The sequence below is a fragment of the Macaca nemestrina genome, unplaced genomic scaffold, assembly GCF_043159975.1.
Source record: "Macaca nemestrina isolate mMacNem1 unplaced genomic scaffold, mMacNem.hap1 Scaffold_54, whole genome shotgun sequence".
Classification (NCBI taxonomy): Eukaryota; Metazoa; Chordata; class Mammalia; order Primates; family Cercopithecidae; genus Macaca; species Macaca nemestrina.
This window is the reverse complement of record NW_027257714.1, coordinates 413,988-436,390: the sequence shown is the minus strand read 5'-3', so window position 1 is coordinate 436,390 and position 22,403 is coordinate 413,988. Positions and strand designations below refer to the sequence as shown.

Genomic DNA, 22,403 nt, shown 5'->3' with positions numbered 1-22,403 from the left:
CTCCCGGCGTTCTATTCCGCCCTGCCTTGGCCCGCCCAGCAAACGATGTGACCCCGCCCCCTTGCGGTCTCCCCTCCCCCGGTCGCTGCCCCTGCCCCCACCTGTGGCGCTCCGGGCATCTCTAAAGGCCCCAACCAGAGTCCTCCAACCCACCCGCGAGGCTAGCGCACCGGAAACGCGGCCCCACCCCCAGGGACTCCGCCCACTTGTGGTGCTACCCCCGCCTCCGCGACCTCACCCACCGCTAGCGCGGCAGCCACCTACGACGACCCCTGCGTAGGTCCTCCTGCCCACACCCGGCCCCGGCCAGCCCCTGCCCCTTTCTCTGCCCCTTTCCCTGCCCCTGCCCCTGCCCCTAGCCGCGCCCCACCCCCGCAGCCCCTCCTGTGCGCTTGGGCCCCGCCCGTCAAGACCCTTTGACGCTAGGGCCGGGCGGGGGCGCGGGCGGGGCAGCTTTTCCGAGTCGGGCGCGCGCCGGCAGGGTATCCATTGCCTGCTGCGCACCCGGACTAGCGGCTGCCCTCGGCCTCCTCGCCTTGGACGCGGACGACTCCCGGGCCCCCAAGGGCTCCTTGCGGAAGTTCCTGGAGCACCTCTCCGGGGCCGGCAAGGCCATCGGCGTGCTGACCAGCGGGGGACATGCTCAAGGTGCGCGCCCCCCTCCGGGCGGCGAGGGAGGGACGGACGGAGAAGGGGAGAAGAGGGAGAAGGGGAGAACAGGGCAAAGGGGATGGGGGAACCGGGCAGAAGAGGGGGAAGCGATGGGAGGACCCGGGGAAAGGTGGGGAAGCGATGGGAAGAACTGGGGAGAAGAGCGGGGAAGCGATGGGAAGAACTGGGGAGAAGCCCGTGCCCGGGAGCGGCAGGGGTACCTGCGGGGCGGCGGGAGCCGGCAAGGCAGCCCCGGGGTCCTTGCCGGGTGGGGCGGAGGAGGAAGGAACATGGCGATAGGAACCTCCATTCGGAAAATAGTGAGCTTTCCACCCTCTCCGGTTTATGTTTTAAATTGAGCCTGGTAGAGGGGGTCGCCTGGAGCACCTTCCGGGGTCGTTCTGCCTCTGAGCTGTAGGATGGGGCCGGGCTTCCCCTCCGAATCCTGGGTACAGCGCGATCACTTCTTAAGTTGCCCCCGCCCCCCAACTCCGCCCCACGCCACCCCCCAGCTTGTCGAGGAAGAAACGGCCGGATCCCGGCGGGCCTCCTGTCGCCTCGGGCCCCCCGCGGCGTGGGCGGGGTCCCGGCTGCTGCAATGCGGGAAACGGCAGGGCTGCTCTGGGTTCCCGCCTAGCGTCTCCGAGGCAGTCCGGCAGCCCCTCGCGTTTCCGTTGGAAGATTTTAAAAAAGGGTTTCCTGCGCTCGCATGTGCTGTCGCCTTCCGGCTCGTGACAAAACCGAAAACTAAAATGGGTCCCAGGCCCTCCCCGCCAGCCTCCGCGGACGGGAAGGACCAGGAAGCGGGGACTCCCGGACGTCAGCGGCGCCGCAGCGCGGGCTCTGGGCTTCCCCTGTCCTGTAATGTGGAAAGGGCTCTCCAGGAGGGGCCGAGCCTGGGCCCACGACGCAGGCGCTCCGGGAGGACATTTAACATTGAAGAGCGAGAGGTGGTGGAGACTGCGCTCCCCAGGCCCCGGGTGCACGTAGGGGCACCGGTGCCCAGGTTCAGGAGGGTGAGGCCTTCTTGGCCAGGTAGCCTTGTTAAATCTATCTGAAAATCACAGATAACTAAGTATCAAGTCGTCACAGATCATTTTAGTATCCTGAATGAGATGGCTACGGAAAACATGAAAACATCGTTACTGGTTACGTGCATGATGCATCCAAAACATTGTTACCTGCACAGTGGCAGCACTGATATCTGTGGGCTTTTGAACGTGTGGACTGGAGTGTTAAGAGCCCTTCAGAGTTATGACAGTAGTTTGATTTGAATGTTCTTTTCTTGGCGAATAAATGCTGTACATTGAATTTACCCAGGAAACTAGGAAGGTGAACCCACACGAAGGACACAGGCCTGTGGGCTGCTCCAGGCGCCCTTAGGGCGTTGCAGGGCCTGAGCCATGCGCTTCCTGCTCAGCCTCCTGAGAGCCGTGACGGCGTCTCTGTTCTGCCTCACACTGGACCCGCTAGTTTCATATTCTTGTTATGGTTCCGAGGCTACAAGCGGTTGGATTCTGTGAGACACTCTCTGTCTTCCTCCTCCGGCTGCTTTCAAATGGGTCGTCTTTTTTTAGAACTGATTTTTTAAGCAGTGATTGATGGGGTGAGTTGTAGTGCTGTCCTGAACTGCAGAGGGAGCGCACTGAGGAACCTGGGTTTTGATGCTGTGCACATCAGCAGAGTCACCAGCCCAGGGCCCTGTCAGTCCCATTATTAAGCTCATTTCTTGCTCTTGTCATCGTTACTCAGACGCCTTAAAAAAAAAAAGCAAACTCCTGCTTGCCGTCACTGGCTGAGTTTGGCAAATGGGTGTTTACCCTGGAAAGAGGGGCATTTTGTCCTCTGGAACGTCTAAGGCGCCCTTTGGTGAGGTGGTCTGTTTCTGACCACTCTATCCCGTGGGCGTCCTTCCTACTTCCACCTTCCCTTTCCGAACGCCTCCGCCTCCAGGGCTTTAACTTTCCTTCTGTGTGTGCAAAGCAGAGGTTATGACTGTTGTGCCAGTGCCCTGTTTTTTCTTTCTTTCTTTCTTTCTTTCTTTCTTTCTTTCTTTCTTTCTTTCTTTCTTTCTTTCTTTCTTTCTTTCTTTCTTTCTTTCTTTCTTTTCTTTTCCTTTCTTTTCTTTTTTCTTTCTTTCTTTCTTTCTTTCTTTCTCTTTCTTTCTCTCTCTCTTTCTTTCTCTCTCTCTTTCTTTCTCTTTCCTTCTTTCTTTCTTTCTTTCTTTCTTTCTTTCTTTCTTTCTTTCTCTTTCTTTCTCTCTCTCTTTCTTTCTCTCTCTCTTTCTTTCTCTTTCCTTCTTTCTTTCTTTCTCTCTCTCTTTCTTTCTCTCTCTCTTTCTCTTTCTTTCTTTCTTTCTTTCTTTCTTTCTTTCTTTCTTTCTTTCTTTCTTTCTTTCTTTCTTTCTTTCTTTCTTTCTTTCTTTCTTTCTTTCTTTCTTTCTTTCTTTCTTTCTTCTTTTTGCTGAGGGCCCAAAACTTGCTGCATCTCAAAAGAAGCAATTGCATCCATTTGTTCACGATGAGCATAAACTGCTCTTTAAGGGAGACTAATTGGTAAACCCGGCTGCTGTGGGTAGAAAGACAGAGGTGGCCGCGGAAGCAGGGCTCTGCCTCTTGGAAGCCTGCACAACCGTCCTGCTTTCTTTCTTCAATATCCGCGGGGGGGGGGGGGGTGGTGGTTAATTTTAATAAGCCCTGGAAACCAACAAAGCAGGAAAGTGCTAAGACATTGAGGTGTGAGATTTAAAATGACAACCAGCAGCCTCTCATTCTTCCTTCACTGAGGAAGGAAGGAACCAGTTGCCTCTTCGTTTTGGGGCTGCAGGGTATGTTTGGCAGCGACACTGGCCCTTTGTGCTGTGTGACTCATGAATTGAGATAGTTCTTTACTAAGTGTTTTGTGCAGTAGGTATGAAAATGGGGAAAGAGGGAGCACTGTCCGGGGTGGAGAGGCGTGGAGAGACGCTGTGATACATAGCGAGTCCTTTTCTTCTGGGCTCCTGGTTTTCAATCTTTTTCTTCTTTTTTTCCTAACAGCTTGAAAGATGATTTTTGTGTCTTAATTAAAAGATTGAAGACTGTGGGTCAGACCCAAACTAATTCCATTGGCATCAAAGAAAAGGATTCTTTACATATTTATCTATAGGCATAATTAATTTTTTTATTTTTTGCTGAATTATCTGGTTAGTCAAATCATACATTAGAGAAGTAATATTAAAAATTAAAAAATAAAAAATGTATCTGTAAACATATCCCCCTTCCATTCCAGTCTTTGTCTCTGTGTAATTTTAGAACCTTGGGCCATGATGTACATAGAGTTTATATTCTTTTAATATCTTGCTACTTCATTGTTTTCATGTTTAATCTTTGGGTTGATGTATCACAGGTTACTTGACCGTTTCTTACAGGTGTTTGTTTTAGTTTTTTTTTTTCCCTTAACGCTAATGTAAATTTGAGTGTTTGGATGGTAGTTTTAGCAGAATTTAAGGCAGAGTCTCAGTTAGGGTGATGGATCGATTTATAGTCCCTAGTTTGAGGAGGGAGGTGGCAATATGCCCTTTCTTCTAAAATTGATATGTTAAATCACAATGGACATTTACATGATTTTGAGCACTTGGGACTCCCCTGGGGTTCACTGGTATTGCAAGGTCAGGGCTGGGGATCTTCTGCTGGAGAGGCCCCCAGCGTGCCCAGCGCAGGGTCCTGAGTGTGTTGCTGCAGGACAAGCTCTGGGCTTTGCCCTGCAGCGGCCGTCGCTCTGGGAAGAGCTGGCTGCTCCAGGAATGAGGCCTATGCTCTGAAGCTCACAGTCAGCAGACCAGCAAAGGTCAGCACAGATGACCTTATATGAATCATTCATTTAACAAGCATTCATGGAATACACATTCCATGCAGTTGGAACTTAGAGTGGAAGGCCATCAGTTCACTGTTGTCTCAGCAGAACTTTGTCCCTGGGTCCCTGTTGAACTTAGAGTGGAAGGCCATCTGCTCACTATTGTCTGAGCAGAGCTTGGTCCCTGGGTCCCTGTTGAACTTAGAGTGGAAGGCCATCAACTCACTGTTGTCTGAGCAGAGCTTGGTCCCTGGGTCCCTGTTGAACTTAGAGTGGAAGGCCATCAGCTCACTGTTGTCTGAGCAGAGCTTGGTCTCTGGCTCCCTGTTGTAGCCTCTGCTCCTAGGAGGTGCACGGTGAGTGTTGGGGGACCCTCCACAGGCACAATTGCTGAACAAGGACCCCTCCCAAGGGTGTCAGCCCTAGGCCCTGAGCTCTGAAGAGGAGGAAGGCATTCCTGGGGCCATCTCCCCTTCTGGATACTGAGCTCTGCACAGAGAGAAACTCTTCCACATTCACTGCAGTGAAGTTCATACTTTAGAGACTGGGGCCTGCATTCCCCAGAATTTCCATGGCCACAGGTGGTGGCCGCACCATGTGACTGGGGTCTGCATTCCCTGGAATTTCCGTGACTGCAGGTGGTGGCTGCACCATGCGACTGGAGTCTGTGTTCCCCAGGATTTCTGTGACCACAGGTGGTAGCTGCACCATGCGACTGGAGTCTGTGTTCCCCAGGATTTCTGTGACCACAGGTGGTAGCTGTACCATGTGACTGAGGGTCTGCGTTCCCCTGAATTTCCGTGGCCATAGGTGGTGGCTGTACCATGGGAATGAGGGTCTCTGTTCTCTGGAATTTCCATGGCCATAGGTAGTGGCTGTACCATGCGACTGGGGTCTGCGTTCTCCAGAATTTCTGTGGCTGCAGGCTGTGGCTGCACCATGCGACTGGGGTATGCATTCCTCGGAATTTCCGTGGCCATATATGGTGGCTGTACCATGTGACTGAGGGTCTGCATTCCTTGGAATTTCCATGGCCATAGATAGTGGCTGTACCATGTGTCTGAGGGTCTGCGTTCTCTGGAATTTCTGTGGCTGCAGATAGTGGCTGTACCATGTGACTGAGGGTCTGCATTCCTGGAATTTCTGTGGTCGCACATGGTGGCTGTACCATACAACTGGGGTCTACATTCCCTGGAATTTCCTTGGCCACAGGCGGTGGCTGCACCATGCATCAGGTCCTCTGTCTCAGGAGTTGGTGCCATTGTCTCTGTTACTCCCTCGCCTGACACACAGAGGCAGTTCCTGACTTTATCACTCCCAGGAAACACACAGGCATCTGTTTTGGATCCTTGTTTTATTTCCCCATCACCTTTCTCATCAAAGGGAAATTCACATCCCTCTAAAGCTGAAAATGGTGTGGGGCCCCCTGGTGGTCTTTCCAAGGCATTATCAGCAGGTAAATTAGATCATGTGGGCCAGTGTACCTGAAATGAAAACAGAAAGGTAAGTCGTGTCACTAAGCTTTGGTGGGAGATTCAGGGTCTTTGTTAGTGGCAGAATCATCCAAAGTAAGTTGTTTGTTCACTGCAGATCTAGATGGTTGGCTGTGTCAGGATTAAACTTAGCCAGTGTCGACAGAGTGTCGCTTAATCCCTCACGGAAGCGTGTCAAGTACATTGAAGAATAGCTGCCAAGTCTGCTATTGTCGGGAGAGAGGCAGGTACGTCTCTCGCTTAGCCCAGTGCTGCAGGAGGCCAGGCTCACGTCAGGCTGTGCGTGTGAGTGGGTTGGATTTTTAGCACTCTGGGACGGTAAAGCACAAACATCTATTTTTAACTTGTGGGTGACCTTCTTCTGTGCTGCTTGAGTCTCTGTGGGCCTTTCTGTTTCCTTCCTGAGGAGTCTGTGCCGGGGTCCCAAGCGTTCTCTGGGCTGCACCTCCGCGCCTGCCCAGTGAGGAGCCTCCTCCTGGTGGCTGTGGGACTGGGCTGGGCCCACACTGTCAGCATCGTCTGGGGTAAGCAAGCCCGTCCTTCCACACCTCAGTGTCCCCAGCTGTTGAACAGGGCTAATCAACTGACCGTCAGGATTAATGGGGATCAGATGCGCTCATCTCATAGCCCTGCTTGGTAAATAGCCACTTCCACTCTGTCCTCCAATGTGCTACTCTAGACTTTTTCTTTACCTCCATTTAGCCAGGTGATTCGAGGTGACAGTGACTATCAAGAGGGATGTACAGAGGAAACCAGTGGAAGAGAGCTCGAGGAGCAGACATGGGCGCAGGGAGCACAGTGCGGGGAGCACGGCTTCAGGGAGCATAGGCATGGGGAGCACAGATAGGTGTAGGGAGCATGGGCGCAGGGAGCACAGTGCGGGGAGAACGGGTGTGGGGAGCACGGGCGTGTGAAGCATGGGTGCGGGGAGCACGGGTGCTGGGAGCACAGGGCATGGAGAGCATGTGTGTACTTGCTCTGCTCTGACAGAGGCTGCCGAGCATGTACTCTGTGCTCAGATGGGTCAGAGCCTCAGTGCCTCTTTTTAAAAAAAAAAAAAAAATCTTTTTTTAAAGATAGGACTTCTGTCTTCCTGGTGGCCCCTTTTAGTCGATACTCTTTTAAGCCTGCTTTTCCAGAGAAAAGCTAGGAAGGATGGCCTATCTAGGTTCCAGTCTGGGCATATCTGGAAGAATGGGTCTTTTTTAGGTTTGAGTCTGGCGTACCTGGGGACATCTTTGAACCTCCACTCAGAGTCCCAGAACCACGTGTAGAGGCTCCCCAAATGTCTGCTGTGACTTTCCCCTCTGCTCGCGGATGATGAAGAGCAGAACCTCACCCTGCCACGACCTCTGGGGTCCTCCTTCCTGGAGGGCAGTGCCTTGGTGACCAGCGTGTGTAGGAGTCTGAGCTGGCACCTTCGGGCTATGCTGTGCAGCGGGGGCTCATGCCATGGGGCATTCTTGTGTTCTGCACCGGGACTGGTGACGTTGGGCATCCTCGTGCACTGTGGACCACATGAGGTGCACATGAGCCAGACAGCTCCCGGAATTCGGAGCCTGGCTCTGTCTCAGGCCACCCACCTGTCTGTGGCATTTTTGAGGGATTGTGGGGACCGTATGAGTCTGTGTCCCCACCCTCACTGGCTGGACACCTGTGCCAGGCTGGAGTTTTATGTTTCACCATCCCCTGTTCCGAGTTGTGTGAATATTTATTTTCATTACCTACTCTCATGAGCTTTCCTTTTTTTAAAAAAAAAAAAATCGGAGACAGACTTTGAAGTCCCCTGGCCCCACCGTTCGTGGACCTAATGGTATTGCAGAAATTATGACTTCAATTATGTATAATAACTGGGGCTACTTTAAAAGTCATGTAAAGGAACAAGGTGGAGTAGCCATTTCAAGCTGTACATCATGCTGGATTCTTAAGTGAACATTATCAGGCTTTCAACACGTTTTCTCTTTTTATTTACTTTGGAGAATATAATGGATGCTCAGAAGCTGTTGGGATTTAGTAAGAGGAAGTTATCCTTAAGAAGCTATTTAAGCAAGGGGACGGTTGGAGTAAACGTAAATTATGAACACACACCTATTCCAAACCAGAGAAATAAAAGCATCAACTGTACTGGGGTTGAAACTTGGGTGCTAGTGTGTCTTTCCTGCCCACAGTGACTGTGGCAGTGCTGTGGGCAGGAAATTCTGGAAAGAAGACTTGGTGCCAGTGGTAATTTTTGTGACGATTCATTTGCTTTCAGCTCAAGTGACTATAGTCTTACTTGCAAATGGCTAGGTCTCCACCAATGGACCACAACACTGACATAGGACACATGAGAAATGACCCTTGGGTTTTTAACAATTATTATTTTTAATGGACACATTATAGTACATATCCATGGGATACAGTATGATATTTCAATACATGTTTTTCTTGTGTAATTAGCAACTCAGGGTAATTAGCATGTCCATCATCTCAAACATTTGTCATTTCTTAATGCTGGGAATATTTAAAATCCTCTCTTCTAGCTGCTTGAAAATATACAATAAATTGTAAACTATAGTCACCCTACAAGGCTATAGCACACTAACCCTTATTTTTACTATCTAGATGTAATTTTGTATCCATTAGACAACCTCTCCCTTTCTGCCTTCCCGCCGCCCTTTCCTGTCTCTAGAAGCCACTGTTCTACCTTCAGAGGGTAGAATATCGTTTTCCTCATAGAGATCTTTAACCTTCTTGGTTAGATTTCTTCTGAGGTATTTTTATTTTTATTTTATATTTTTGTAGTTAAATGGGATTGCTTTCTTGATTTCTTTTTTCACTGGCTCATTGTTGGTCTATAGAAATGCTACTGATTTTTATATGTTGATTTTGTATTCTGTAACTTTACTGAATTTGTTTATCAGTTCAAAGAGATTTTTGCTGGAGTCTTTTTTTTTTTTTAAATATATAAGAGCACATTGTCTGAAAACAGACAATTAGAGTGCCTCCTTTCCACTTTGGGTGCCCTTGATTTCTTTCTCTTGCCTGACTGCTCTTGACTAGGACGTTCAGTGCTGTGTTGAATAGGAGTGGCACAAGTGGGCGTCCTTGTCTTGTTACAGATCTCAGAGAAAAAGCTCTTAGTGTTTCCCCATTCCCCATTATGTTAGCTGTGGGTTTGTCACATATGGCCTTTATTGTGTTGAGGTATTTTTCCTTCAGTGCCTCTTTTGTTGAGACTTTCTATCATGAAGCAGCGTTGAATTTTATCAAATGCTTTTTCTGTATCTATCGAAATGATATTATGGTTTTTGTCCTTAATTCTGTTGATGTGATGTAGCATGATTATTGATTTGTGTTTGATGAGCAATCCTTGCATCGTGGGATAAATCCCACTTGATCATGGTGTATAATCTTTTTGATTTGCTGTTGGATTCAGTTTGTTAGTATTTTGTTGAGGATTTTTGCATCTGTGTTCATCAGGGATATTGACCTATAGTTTTCTCTTTTTATTGTGTCCTTGTCTTATTTTGGTATCAGGGTAATGCTGGTCTTGAAGAATGAACTTGGCAGGATTCCCTCCTCTTCAATACTTTTGGAATAGTTTGAGAAGAATTGAAACAAAAATGTGTAGAATTCAGCTGCGAAGTCACCTAGTTCTGGGCTTTTCTTTGTTGGGAGACTTTTTATTATTACTTAGTCATACATGTTACTCATTATTGGTCTGTTTTAGGATTTCCGTTTCTTCTTGGTTCCATCTTGGTAGGTTGTACGTGTCCGGGAATTTATCCATTTCTTCTAGGTTTTCCAATCTGTTGACATATAGCTGTTCAAAATAGTCTGTAATGATCCCTTGTATTTCTGTGGTATCAACTGTCATTCTCCTTTTCTGTTTCTAATTTTATTTCTCTCGGATTTCTTTTTGTTTGCTTAGTGTAGCTAATGGTTTGTCTATTTTATTTATCTTTTCAAAAAACCAACATTTTTTTCTTCATTTTTATATTTGTTAGTTTCAAGTTTATTTAGTTCCTCTTTGATCTTTGTTATTTCTTTTCTTCTACCACTTTTGGATTTGATTTGTTCTTGCTCTTCTAGCTCATTGCAGTTCGTTGTTAGGTTGTTTATTTTAAATCTGTTTTTTAAATGTAGGAGTTTATTGTTATAAACTTTCCTCTTAATACTGCTTTTGCTGTATACCATAAACTTTGATATGTTGTGTTTCTGTTTTCATTTATTTCAAGAAATTTTTAAATTTCCTTCTTAATTTCTTCATTGACCCATCGGCTATTCAAGGGCATATTGTTTAATTTCTATGTATTTATACAGTTTTGAAAGTTCTCCTTGTTGTTGATTTTTTTTTAAATTAAACTTTGTGTTCTAGGGTACATGTTCACAATGTGCGGGTTTATTACATATGTATTCACGTGCCAAGTTGGTATGCTGCACCCATTAACTCATCATTTACATTAGGTATATCTCCTAATGCTATCCCTCCCCCCTCCCTCCTCCCCCCTCCCCACAACAGGCCCCAGTGTGTGATGTTTCCTTTCCTGTGTCCAAGTGATCTCACTGTTCATTTCCCACCTATGAGTGAGAACATGCGGTGTTTAGTTTTCTGTCCTTGTGATAGTTTGCTGAGAATGATGGTTTCCAGCTCCATCCATGTCCCTACAAAGAACATGAACTCATCCTTTTTTATGGCTGCATAGTATACCATGGTGTATATGTGCCACATTTTCTTAATCCAGTCTGTCATTGATGGACATTTGGGTTAGTTCCAAGTCTTTGCTGTTGTGAATAGTGCCACAATAAACATACGTGTGCATGTGTCTTTATAGCAGCATGATTTATAATCCTTTGGGTATATACCCAGTATTGGGATGGCTGGGTCAAATGGTATTTCTAGTACTAGATCCTTGAGGAATGACCACACTGTCTTCCACAATGGTTGAACTAGTTTACCGTCCCACCAACAGTGTAAAAGTGTTCCTATTTCTCCACATCCTCTCCAGCACCTGTTGTTTCCTGACTTTTTAATGATCACCATTCTAACTGGTGTGAGATGGTATCTCATTGTGGTTTTGATTTGCATTTCTCTGATGGCGAGTGATTATTGTAGCAGGACTAGCCTCAGACAAAACATGATGGGAGGCTACATGTATCAGCTAACAGAACAAAACGTTTTACACTGCTTTCTCAAACAATGTCTGGAATTTACAGATAACACTAGTAGTTTTGGTCAGGGGTTAATATTATTATTATTATTTTAACCACCAGGGCCAGGTGGTGGTGCCAAGGTCGTCTAGCTATTTATCTTACTTCTGTTTCTTTCTAACTTTTTGTTTTCTCCCCCTTCTCCTGTCTTATAAACTAGGGAAAAGGGGAGACGGGGAAAAGCTGGGAAAGACAACAGGAGAAGTGGTGGTCTCATTCTATATTATGAGCATTTTTTCATGTCTCTATTGGCTGCATAAATGTCTTCTTTTGAGCAGTGTCTGTTCCTTGTTGTTGATTTATAGCTTTATTCTGTTAGAGTCTGAGAATATCCTAGATGTTATTTCAATTTTAGAAAAAATGTATTGAGAATTCTTTTGTAGCCTAGCATGTGGTGGATTCTAGAGAATGTTCCATGTGCTGAGAAGAATGTGCGTTTTGTATCTGTTGGATGAAATGTTCTGTAAATGTCTGTTAGGTCCATTTGGTCTACACTGGACTTTAAATTTGATGTTTTGTTGTTATTTTTTGTCTAGATGACCTCCAGTACTGACAGTGGGATTTTGAAGCTCCTACTATTGTTGTGTTGGTGTCTCCCTGTCTCTCTCTATACATATATATGTATATATAAATTTATTTGAGACAGAGTTTTGCTCTTGTTGCCTAGGCTGGAGGGCAGAGGTGCAATCTCAACTCATTGCAACCTCCACCTCCTGAGTTCAAGTGATTCTCCTGCCTCAGCCTCCCAAGTAGCTGGGATTACAGGCATGTGCCACCATGCTGGGCTAATTTTTTGTATTAGTAGAGACAGGGTTTCACCATATTGGCCAGGCTGGTCTTAAACTCCTGACCTCAGGTGATCCACCTGCCTCCACATCCCTCCCAAATGCTGGGATTATGGGCGTGAGGCACCGCGCCCGACCTCTCTATTTAGATCTACTAATATTTGCTTTATATATCTGAGTGCTTTGTTGTTGGGTGCACATATACTCGTAATTGTTATATCCTTTTGCTATTTTGATCTCTTTATTATATAATTACCTTTTTGTCTCCTTTTTACAGTTTTTGACTTAAATTGTGATTGATCTGAAATAAATATGGCTACTCTTGCTTACTTTTGATTTCCATTAATGTGGAATGTGTTTTTCCATCCCTTCACATTTAGTCTATGTGTGTCTTTGCAGCTGAACTGAGTTTTTTGTAGGCAGCATATAGTCGGTTTTTCTTGTTTTAAATTCATTCAGGCCATCTCTATCTTTTAATTGGGAATCTTGGGATTATTTTGCTATTGATATCACAGTCCAGACATTAAGATTTTCTCACTTAAGTCGCTTGTACACAAATTAATATGAAGAGGAAGTAGAGTTTTTCTTTTGTCCTTTTGAAGAGAGTGATGGATTATTATTTTGACTTCATGCAAGTGAGGGACTCACCATGCCTGTTGGGATTTTAGAATTTCTTTCCTGTTATTAGGAACAGCAATGATCCGTAATGGGTTCCTGGAATCATCCAGTGATGGTCTGAATATCTTAAAAGTTTCCTTTCATGTCTCATTTTCTATTTCTCCCCTAGTAGCCATGCACCCGGGGCAGGACATGGCCTTACATTTCCTTGGTTTCTTGATGATTTCTTAGGTTTAGTGTTTGACACAGTTAGGATTCTGGATAAAATCAGCCCTTCTGGGAAGTGTGTAAGTCAAACAAGGACTTTCTGGTGGCGTTATACAGGTTTCCCATGCCCCGTGAGTACAGGAATAGCCCCCCTGGGGAAGGAGAATGGGCACATGATGGCAGGGAGCCATTCTTGGATGGTCCCATCGTTCTGCAGGAATTGTCATGCAGGAAGAAGAAGCACATGGCGACTGAGCTGGTAGTGATTCTGCTGATAGTTTTGATCGTTATGATTTGCTCCTGAAAGGTGATGTGGGATGAACTGCAATATTTAGAATGCTGACATTCCTTGAAACAAAGATATAGAAAAAGGCTTATAATTGCATGATGCCTTGTAGTTTTCAGCTGCTCTCATGTGGATCCTTTTTCGTCCTTCTGAAATGCTTTCCCAGGAGAGAGCGTTGTTCTTCGTGTATAGATGAGGAGCCTGGGTTTCAAATGGTTAGGAATTCAGTGCACGCATTGGAATCTTTAGTTTCCTGGAACATTTTCTATTCAAGTATAGACCACATGGCCTCTAAAGGCTGGCTCATTCTTAACACCGCGAATGGGGATCCAGCCTCACGTCTGGGGTGGGTGGCAGGAACTCCACAGCCATCCTGGGTGCTCTGGGGTGGGGTGGCTGAGCTGTGGCAGCCCCTCCCAGCTGAGCAGCAAGGCTGGGGAAAGCTCATTCCATTCCCCTTGGTTCTAACCAGGTAGAGGCTTACACTGCACATTTCCTTAGCTGGGAACCTTTAGAACTTTACATTTAAATCTAGTCTGTGATCCAGGGGTAGACACATGGGTATTCACTGTACAATTCCTACATTTTTTTGTATATTTAAAAAATTTTTTTATGTGTCGTGGATGACAAAAGTAATGAGACCCCTTTGAGTTAGCTTTTCTGTACAGCATCTTCTAGAATCAGGAGGCTGGACAGGGTTTAGTTTCATCAGAAATCTGAATCTTTCTGGTCAAGAGATGGCACTATTAAGTTCTTGGTTGTGTGGTTTCTGGGAAAGAAATATTCTAAATGAGTTCCAGGAATCACCTCTGTGGGATTTCTACAGGAAAAGTGACCACTCTTGAAGCTTCGCTGTCACTAACAAGAATAATGGTGACGGTTTCTAAGCTGTCTCCAGCCAATCTTTAGTTCTTTTATGCAGAGTGCTTTTATTCCAAGTGAAGTGCCCTTCTGTTTAATAGTGACCTCCAGTTATTACAGGGATTGTAGCTGCATTTGATGGACGTGAACCTGCTCATCTCTGGCTCCCCAGCTTCGCCTCTGGGGTGTGTGGCAGGAGCTCCACAGCCATCCTGAGTGCTCTGGGGTGGGAAGTCTCTAGGGGGAGTGGACAGTGCATGGCCGGGACGTTCCTGTCCGACGTTCCACACTGGTGTATGGGCGTCTCTGCCCTGTTTCCTCCGTCCGTGCGTCTGTGGCGTTTCCTCTGTTCGTGCATCTGTGGACTGTTTTCTCCGTGTGTGCCTCTGTGGCACGTTTTCTCCGTCCATGCGTCTGTGGCGTTTCTTCCATCCGTGCGTCAGTGGCGTTTCTTTCGTCCCTGCGTCTGTGGCACTTTTCCTCCCTCCGTGCGTCTGTGGCACTTTTCTTCCCTCCATGCGTCTGTGGTGTTTCCTCCGTCCGTGCGTCTGTGGTGTTTTCTCCGTCTGTGGATCTGTGGCGTTTCCTCTGTGAGTCTGTGGCCTGTTTTCTCCATCCACGCTGAAGGCCGTCACTTCTCTCTAGTCACCACTTACTGATCGCTCCCTGTGTGCTGAGCCTGTGTCAGGCGTGTGGCGTGTGTCACCTGTGTGGCAGGGGTTTGCGTGACACACAGGGACACACGCTTGGGGAGCTGCAGTGATGGGGTCATAGCCACGCAGCTCAGCCCTCGGTCTGAGGGTCTTGGTACCCACCCAGCTCTTCCCGAAGCAGCCTCGGGGCAGATCCCAGCTCTGCTTTCTCTCCTCGAGGTACCTCATGAGGTAAACTAAGCAAATCGAAAGTAGGAAACAGTTGTGAAATGAGGCCTGGGTTCAAGTGTGTGTGTTCATTACTCTTTACATGTTTACTTCACGTACCCCCAATGATATACTTTCCAGCTGGTATAACAATTAATTACCAGCCATTACTGGTACAAAATTCCATGAAGGATATTTGAGGAGGGCATAGTCTCAAAAACATGCTTGATTTTCACAGTTGTGATTTGCATGATAAAGCTCTCAGGACTGTGACTTTCTTTTGTTATCTTATTTTTATTTTTAGACCCTTGGGAGGAAGTTATTTAGTGATTACTTATAATTGTGAAAATAATGTAATGATTACAGAATCTCATTAGAATAAATACTATATTTTCTGTTCCTTATGTCAATGAAATCATCTTAATCCAGGCCGATGTTGGCAGGAATTGTCACGTTTCAAATGGGTAAGATATTTATGTGATGTGACGACCTCCCGTATTGTCTCTGGAACATATCAGAACTTTCATCTCAATTCTCACTTGTTGACACCCTACCTTGTTTTGTAATTATTCTTGTTTGCATCAGAATTTTGAATCCACGTACCTGAGATGATACTTACGTATGCATGTACGCATGCATGTGTGTGCATGTGTGTATGCGTGTGTATGTGCGTGTCCACGTGTCCATGTGCACGTGTATATGCATGTATGTGTGTGCATGTGTACGTGTGTATATGAGTGTATGTGTATGTGCATATGCGTGTGTATGCATGTATGTGTATATGTGTGCATGCATGTGTGCTCATGCACACACGTGTATGTGTGTATGTGTATGCACATATGTACACGCTTGTGTACATGTATAGGTACGAGTATGCATGTGTATGCATCTGTGTGCACACAGATATACCTTTTCCTTTCATACAGGCTGTTTTGAGTATTGCTGTTAGGCAGTGACAACTTTCTGTTTCCTCAGTCAGAAAATGGGTAGCTCATCATTAATAAAGATGAGCATTCAACATCAAGAATAACTAAATACAAATGAAATTGTCATATTAAATAAATAAATTCCAAAACAAAGGCAATGTTCTGTACTATGTGTTCACATTGAACTTTCTTATAAAAATTGGTGTGAATGTTTCCCACTTATTGGAAATCACATGACTAGTTTAAGCCAAAACGTGGAATATTAATTCTGTTTTCAGATCACTTTTGCATATTTATGATTGATCTGTTCTGCTGTTCTGGAAGCTCTGAAAACCACTCTGTCTTACTCTAGCTGGTGCCACGGTTGTGAGAATTCAGGGAAACAAGGTGTTTGCCAGTTTAAGTATTTTAGATCTCAAACTGCCTCTTTTCTGCATCATAAACCAGTCTTAAAGAAAGACATAGTGTGACTTGTAGTGGATTATGTCAGTTTTATTTTCTGTGGCTGAATCATCACTCTACATTGTGAATTAATGTTATTTTTCAGATCGTCTTTATAACACAGGGAGGTTCTCCAGTGTTGAGTGCAGGTTCAGTGAAAGTACTAACACTGTTACTACGGACTTAAACAGACTTGTTTTCTGAGGTGATAACCTTGGAGTCAGGCATTCAGTGTCCGCCCATCTCTTGGTTCCGAGTTCTCGGTCCCCTCCCGCTCTCCTCTCCCTGTACCCTTACTACTGTCTTACCTTCTTTTTGACTCCTAGGCCCTCGGAAGATGGTGTGTTGGGGGCAGGTGCCTGCTGTGAATCTTTGATAACTTTGGGAGAGAACTTTTTCTTTGGAGCAAGACCCCTCTCAATAAACTTTCAGTAGCCTGAGTATCATCTGTTGTGTGAACTATTTGTGGAAAATGTTCAGCATTTTTCCTTGGATTTTGATTGATCTTTCTCCACCTGCCAGTTTCTTCTCAGTTTGCCATGTCTGTACCCTCACCAACCCGTTCCAGCCTGGTTACGTGTAAAGTATTTGAAGCAGAGCTCTGCAGATGAGAGAGTGTGTGTCACCACCCGAGTTCTCTTCCTGGCCTCTGAGTGTCGGTTGTGTTTTGTTCCGAGGGACGACTCTGAGGCTCCTGGCCCCTGTTTTGGAGTACCCCACACTAAAGTGGGTGTAAAATGAAAAATGGGTTTATGCTGTATTATTATAATTCATAGAGTAGATGATAAAAATGCTTGAATCTGAACAGCAACTGAAAATGAGGACATGGTACCAGTTTGGATGTTGGACGACTTTCTTGAAAAAAGTTTTCATCAAATTTAGAAACTGTGCGTGTGCTGTTTTCTATTTCATACTTAGAATCTGTATAGTGTGTGTTGTATGAATGTGTTGTATGAGTGTGTTGTGTTGTATGTGAGTTGCATGGGTTGTATGTGTGTTGTATGTGCATATTGTGTTGAGTTGCACTTATTGTACGTTTGAGTGTTGTGTGTTGTATGAGTGTGTTGTGCGTGTATTTGTGAGTTGCATGCTTTGTATGTTGTACGAGTGTTGTGTGTTGTATGTGTGTATGTGTATGTCGTATATGAGTTGCATGTATTGTGTGTGATGTATGAGTGTTGTGTGTTGTATGAGTGTGTTGTACATGTGTTTATGGGTTGCATGTGTTGTGTGTTGTATGAGTGTTGTGTGTTGTGAGTGAATTGTACATGTATTTGTGTTGAGTTGCGTGTGTTGTGTGCATGTTGTATGTGTTATATGTTGTATGAGTGTGTTGTACGTGCATGCTGTGTTATGCGTGAGTTGCATGTGTTGTATGTGTTGTATGAGTGTATTGTATGTGTATGTTGTGTTGTGAGTTGCATGTATTGTGTGTACGTTGTATGAGTGTTGTGTTGTATGAGTGTGTTGTACGTGAATGTTGTGTTGAGTTGCGTGTGTTGTGTGTGTTGTACGTGCATGTTGTGTTGAACGTGAGTTGCATGTGTTGTACGTGAGCTGTATGAGTGTGTTGTGTGTGTATGTTGTGAGTTGCATGTATTGCATGTATGTTGTATGAGTGTTGTGTGTGCATGTTGTGTTGTGAGTTACGTGTGTTGTGTGTTGTATGAGTGTGTTGCATGTGCATGTTGTATGTGAGTTGTGTGTTGTGTGTGCTGTATGAGTGCATTGTATGTGCGTGTTGTGTTGTATGTAAGTTACGTGTGCTGTATGTGTATATAAGTGTGTTGTACGCACATGTTGTGTTGTGAGTTGCATGTATTGGTTATGTGTCGTATGAGTGTGTTATAAATGCACATTGTGTTGTGAGTCACATGTATTGGGTATGTGTTGTATAGGTTGTGTGTGATTGTGTGCAGTGTGTGTTGTCAGTGTTGTATAAGCCCATTGTACATGCGTGTTGTGTTGTGTTGCATGTGAGTTGCATGTCAGTGTGTGCCATGTGAGAGGCGTGGCATCCACATGACTGCTCCTCAGTGAGTCCTGCCTTGCAGCCCCTTCAAGCTTGTATCTTCCCGAGCAGCCTAGAAGCAGCAGCCTGTTTGCCTCTGCCCCTCCCCAGGGGGCCTCAGCCAGATCCTGTGCTCAGCCCCCGGCTGGGCAGTCTGCCTCTCTTGTCTCTCTCTCTTCTCTCTCATCGTCCTCCTGCGCCTCCTCCTTCTCGGGACCTGCATCCTTCCTCTGTGCTTCCTGGAAAGCCACACCTGGGACGTTGGAGTTCAGGCTGTCCTCCAAACCGTTTGCTCCTCTCTGAAGAGCGCCCCCCTTGACTGGCCGTGAGCAGCTGGAGTGGATTGCAGGGAAGGGAGGTGGGTGTTCCTGTAGAGATGCCAGGGTCTTACCTGGGGAGAAGGGAGCCTGCACTGGGCAGGCCGCCCTCCTGAGGAAGGGGATGGGGTGGGAGGAGGCTCTCGTGGACAAGGGGCCCACCTCCTGCCCTCCTTCCCTCTATCCCAGTCTGTTGTGAGGGACGGCGGGACCCTAGGTGATTTCTATGCAGATCTTCAATTATCCCCGCTGTGAAACAAATACTTCTGTTTTTAAGATCAGAGGAAATCTCCTTTGTTTGTCTGCCTTTTATTTTATTTTATTTTATTTTATTTTATTTTATTTTATTTTATTTGAGAAGGAGTTGCCCAGGCTAGAGTGCAGTGGCGTGATCTCGGCTCACTGCAACCTCCACCTCCCAGGTTCAAGCAATTCTCCTGCTTCAGCCTCCTAAGTAGCTGGGATTACAGGTGCCCGCCACCACATCCGGGTAATTTTTGCATTTTTAGTAGAGATGGGGTTTCACCATGTTGACCAGGCTGGTCTCAAACTCGTGACCTCAAGTGATCCACCCGCCTTGGCCTTCCAAGGGGTTGGGATTACAGGCGTGAGCCACCGTGCCCGGTCTGTCTGCCTCTTAGTTAGAACCTGTGTATTTTATGTTTTACATTTCACTTTTCTGGGTCAGAACAGTAGTGTTTCTTTGTCGTAGTGTTGCTATGAATGTCCTTTACGATTAGGAGACTGGGTTGGCTGTCCACTGGAGAGTGGTATCACTGGGTCACGGTCACCATCTGCCGCAGCAGCGTCCAGAGTGTTTAGAGTCTTTCCTGGACGTAGACACCCTTTTGTCTGACATTCAGATAAAACCAATCACCACATTCAGATAAAGAGGTCAGAGCTGGGAACGGTTAGTGCACATCCACCTCTCCCGAGAGTGTTCACGCCTCTTCCACGCGGGGCTAGGCTGCTGCTGAGCATGGTTCTGCTGGCTGTGGCTGTGGCCTCTTTCCTCAACCACAGCCATCGCAGGCCTGCCACAGTTTTTATTCTTCTAGAAGAGAATAGGCAACACAAGAGAAGCAAGGTATGTTAGATATGAAACCGTTAAAAATTATTTCCTCAAACATTGTATATATTTTTTGCCCATACCTAATTTGATAGCAATTTTAAAAAGATTAAAATGAAAAAAAAATTCCCCTATATTAAGTCTTTGAAAGGCATCCAACTTAGTTTTCATACAATTATTCTCTCTTTGGAGTCATACTTTATTGGTTTCAGTAATGTGTAACAAATGCACCAGCATAAACAGATTTAGGAGCAAACAACTGCTTCGTAATTATAGTTCAGCTCGCGGGGCCCGGCTGTGGGGGTGCAGCCTGCGCCTGCCTGTGCGCCAATAGGGCTGGTCACCTTGAGCATCTGGGAGTGTCTGGGTAAGTGAGGTCTGGGCAAGGCAGCATCCACACACCTGCGTAGTTCTCACTTTGTCCACGTTATCCGGCAATGCCACAAAATTATCAAGTAAGTGTTCTCCAAGCGCATATTCAGTTAGTGTTTGGAAAGTGCATAGGTACCTCATACAGCACCTTTAAGAGGAACTAGGAGCCCAGGAATGAGAGCGGGTGTGAGGCCTGTACTCTCTTTGCATAGATAAAATATGCATGTGCATATCTGAGGCCAGAAAGTTAGATTGGGGCCAGAATGTGGAAGTCCTTACCTGTGGGATACTAGGGAACCACTGAGGGTTTCGGAGAGAATCGTGTCTCTGATGTGCGGCATGCCGTGGAGCCGGGGGGTGACAGGGCGGGCTCATGAAGGGCACTCGCCGTGGCCGGAGGAGGAGAGAAGGCAGCCAGTGAGCTGAGCAATTCGGTGCCTGGGTCAGGAGGGGAAGAGGGAGTACAGGAAGGCGGATGAAGCTGCGAGTCTGCACCCCGAGGTCGCCGTTGCGCTTTGCCGGGAATCAGGAGAAGCAAGTGTGGACCTGACTCAGAGATACTTAGAGACACCACTGCAAGCTGCAAGTTTGGAAATACAGGAGGAGGCTTGGGGAAAATCTGGAGCAGGGAGCATTTGGGAGCCTCTTAGGTAGAAGTGCAGGTCAAGTAGCCAGAGTGTGAGGCGTGCATGTCTGGAGAGAGGAGGCCAAAGGAAAGCCCACATTTGGAAATGGAGGAAGGGTTGGAAGACCCAGAGAAGGCCCTGCTTAGAGTGCAGAGAAGAGCTGGATGGCGCAGTTCACTAAAGCCCAGAGCCGAGAGTTTCCAGGAGAAAGTCCCAAGTGTTGCTGAAAACCAGGGGGCAGGACTCCAGTTGGAGCCTGTGAGGGGAGCCTGGCGGCCCTGATCCCTGAGAGCAGCCAGAGCCTGGGTGTCATGGTGGAAGTGGGTGGGAAGTGCAGGAAGCAGGTGGAGATGGTCCTTCAAGGCCTGGTGCTTCACACAGGTAGCCAGCTGTGGACCAAGACACAACTGGAGAGGGGCCTGAACCCGGAGCATCTCCAGGTGGAGGAGGGAGCCAGGAAGGGCAAAGGTATCTGGAAGAAAGGGGGCAGGCATGGAGCCAGGTCCCCAGGGAGGCTGCAGTCTTCTTTCCCTGTTCATGGACTGGTTGTTGGTTATTTTGAGTTCTCAAAGTCGTCCACTCGGTGCGGTCCAGAGAAAGTTCCCAGGGTCTCAAGCCGGAGCAGGCCTTGTGCTTTTCCGAACACTGTGCGTGTTGACTCAGGGTTACCGTCAATGGCTAATTCTAGCGTGTCTTTTGTTGAAGTCTGCAGAAGAGCCTCAACCAGCGCCGGCTTTTGAAGAACTTAGAAAACTTGTGTTCTTCTGATTCTGGGATTTTTGCCTGAAATGCCTCGTATATTTTTGGCTAGGTGTTGTTAGCACTTGGGTTACAGCATTTGGAGCTCTGTATTTTTGTGATGTGCTAGCTGTGAGGATGTTTAAAATTAGATTCCTAGAAATCAGGTTATAGGAGCTCTCGGCCATGCTTCATGGGTTATGTTTTGACCCCTCATAGTGGACCCCGTTCTTAGTATTTGTGGAACACCTGACTGGTGATGCTAGGAGAATGTGATTTGTTTTCTTTGTAAGTCTAAAGTCTAACGACCTTGTAGAGTCTTTATACCTATCTCTTATAAATCAGCTTTAATATACTTGAAAATGTCCTCATTGTGCCCTTGAAAAGCAGGCTCACATTTTAAAAGTCATCCTTTTAAAATCCTTTTCTGCAGCCTATGCCCTTTGTCTGTTTTGTTACCTTCACTGCAACATCATGAAACAGGGACAAGGGCTATAATCTATTTCATACACAGAGCTTGAAACAGGGACAAGGACTAGAATCTCTGTTTCATACACAGAGCTGAACTGTGCTGAGCGACCTGCTATGCTGACGTCTGTTTCTGTCATGAGAGGGAACCCAGGCCTCTTGACTTTTCCTTTTGTACATTTTCAAAAAGAATACTTTTTCCTCTCTTGGGTCCATTCCATTGTGGGATTCTCTCCTAAGGCTGTTTCTTTGCGTTCCATTTTGACAATTATGATTTATTTCTGAGATGATGAAAGGGCAGTGAAAAGGCCTGGGAAAGAGAAAGCAGGAAGAGAAGGAATTGTCTCATGATTTTAGTCAGAAGGAAATCACTCAGACAGAAACGCTATTCCAAATGGGTCAGATCCCAGGAAGTGGGATTGAATAAGTGACATGATATCGCACAACTCTGTTTTACATTCTTGCTGTTGCCAGGGGTAACGAAAAGAACGAGTATATTCATTCCGAGGTCAAATATATATCTTTGCTGACTCTGACTATAATTAGCAGAATTCGTTCAGTTCAAGTTTGAGAATACCTTTACAGAAGAGGGTCTTCGTGCACGTGTGCCTATTTCTATTTATATGTTCACACGTATTGGAGTATAA

The 22,403-nt window shown here is 46.3% G+C and overlaps 1 long non-coding RNA gene across 1 annotated transcript in view; it reads left to right on the top strand.

Moving 5' to 3' along the window:
• The first annotated feature begins 140 nt into the window (after positions 1 to 140).
• Positions 141 to 22,403, top strand: part of LOC139361507 (uncharacterized) — a 161,329-nt gene continuing 139,066 nt past the window's right edge. Inside the window, exon 1 of the long non-coding RNA XR_011619063.1 lies at positions 141 to 648. This is a non-coding gene — a long non-coding RNA (uncharacterized lncRNA). The remainder of the gene's footprint in view (positions 649 to 22,403) is intronic.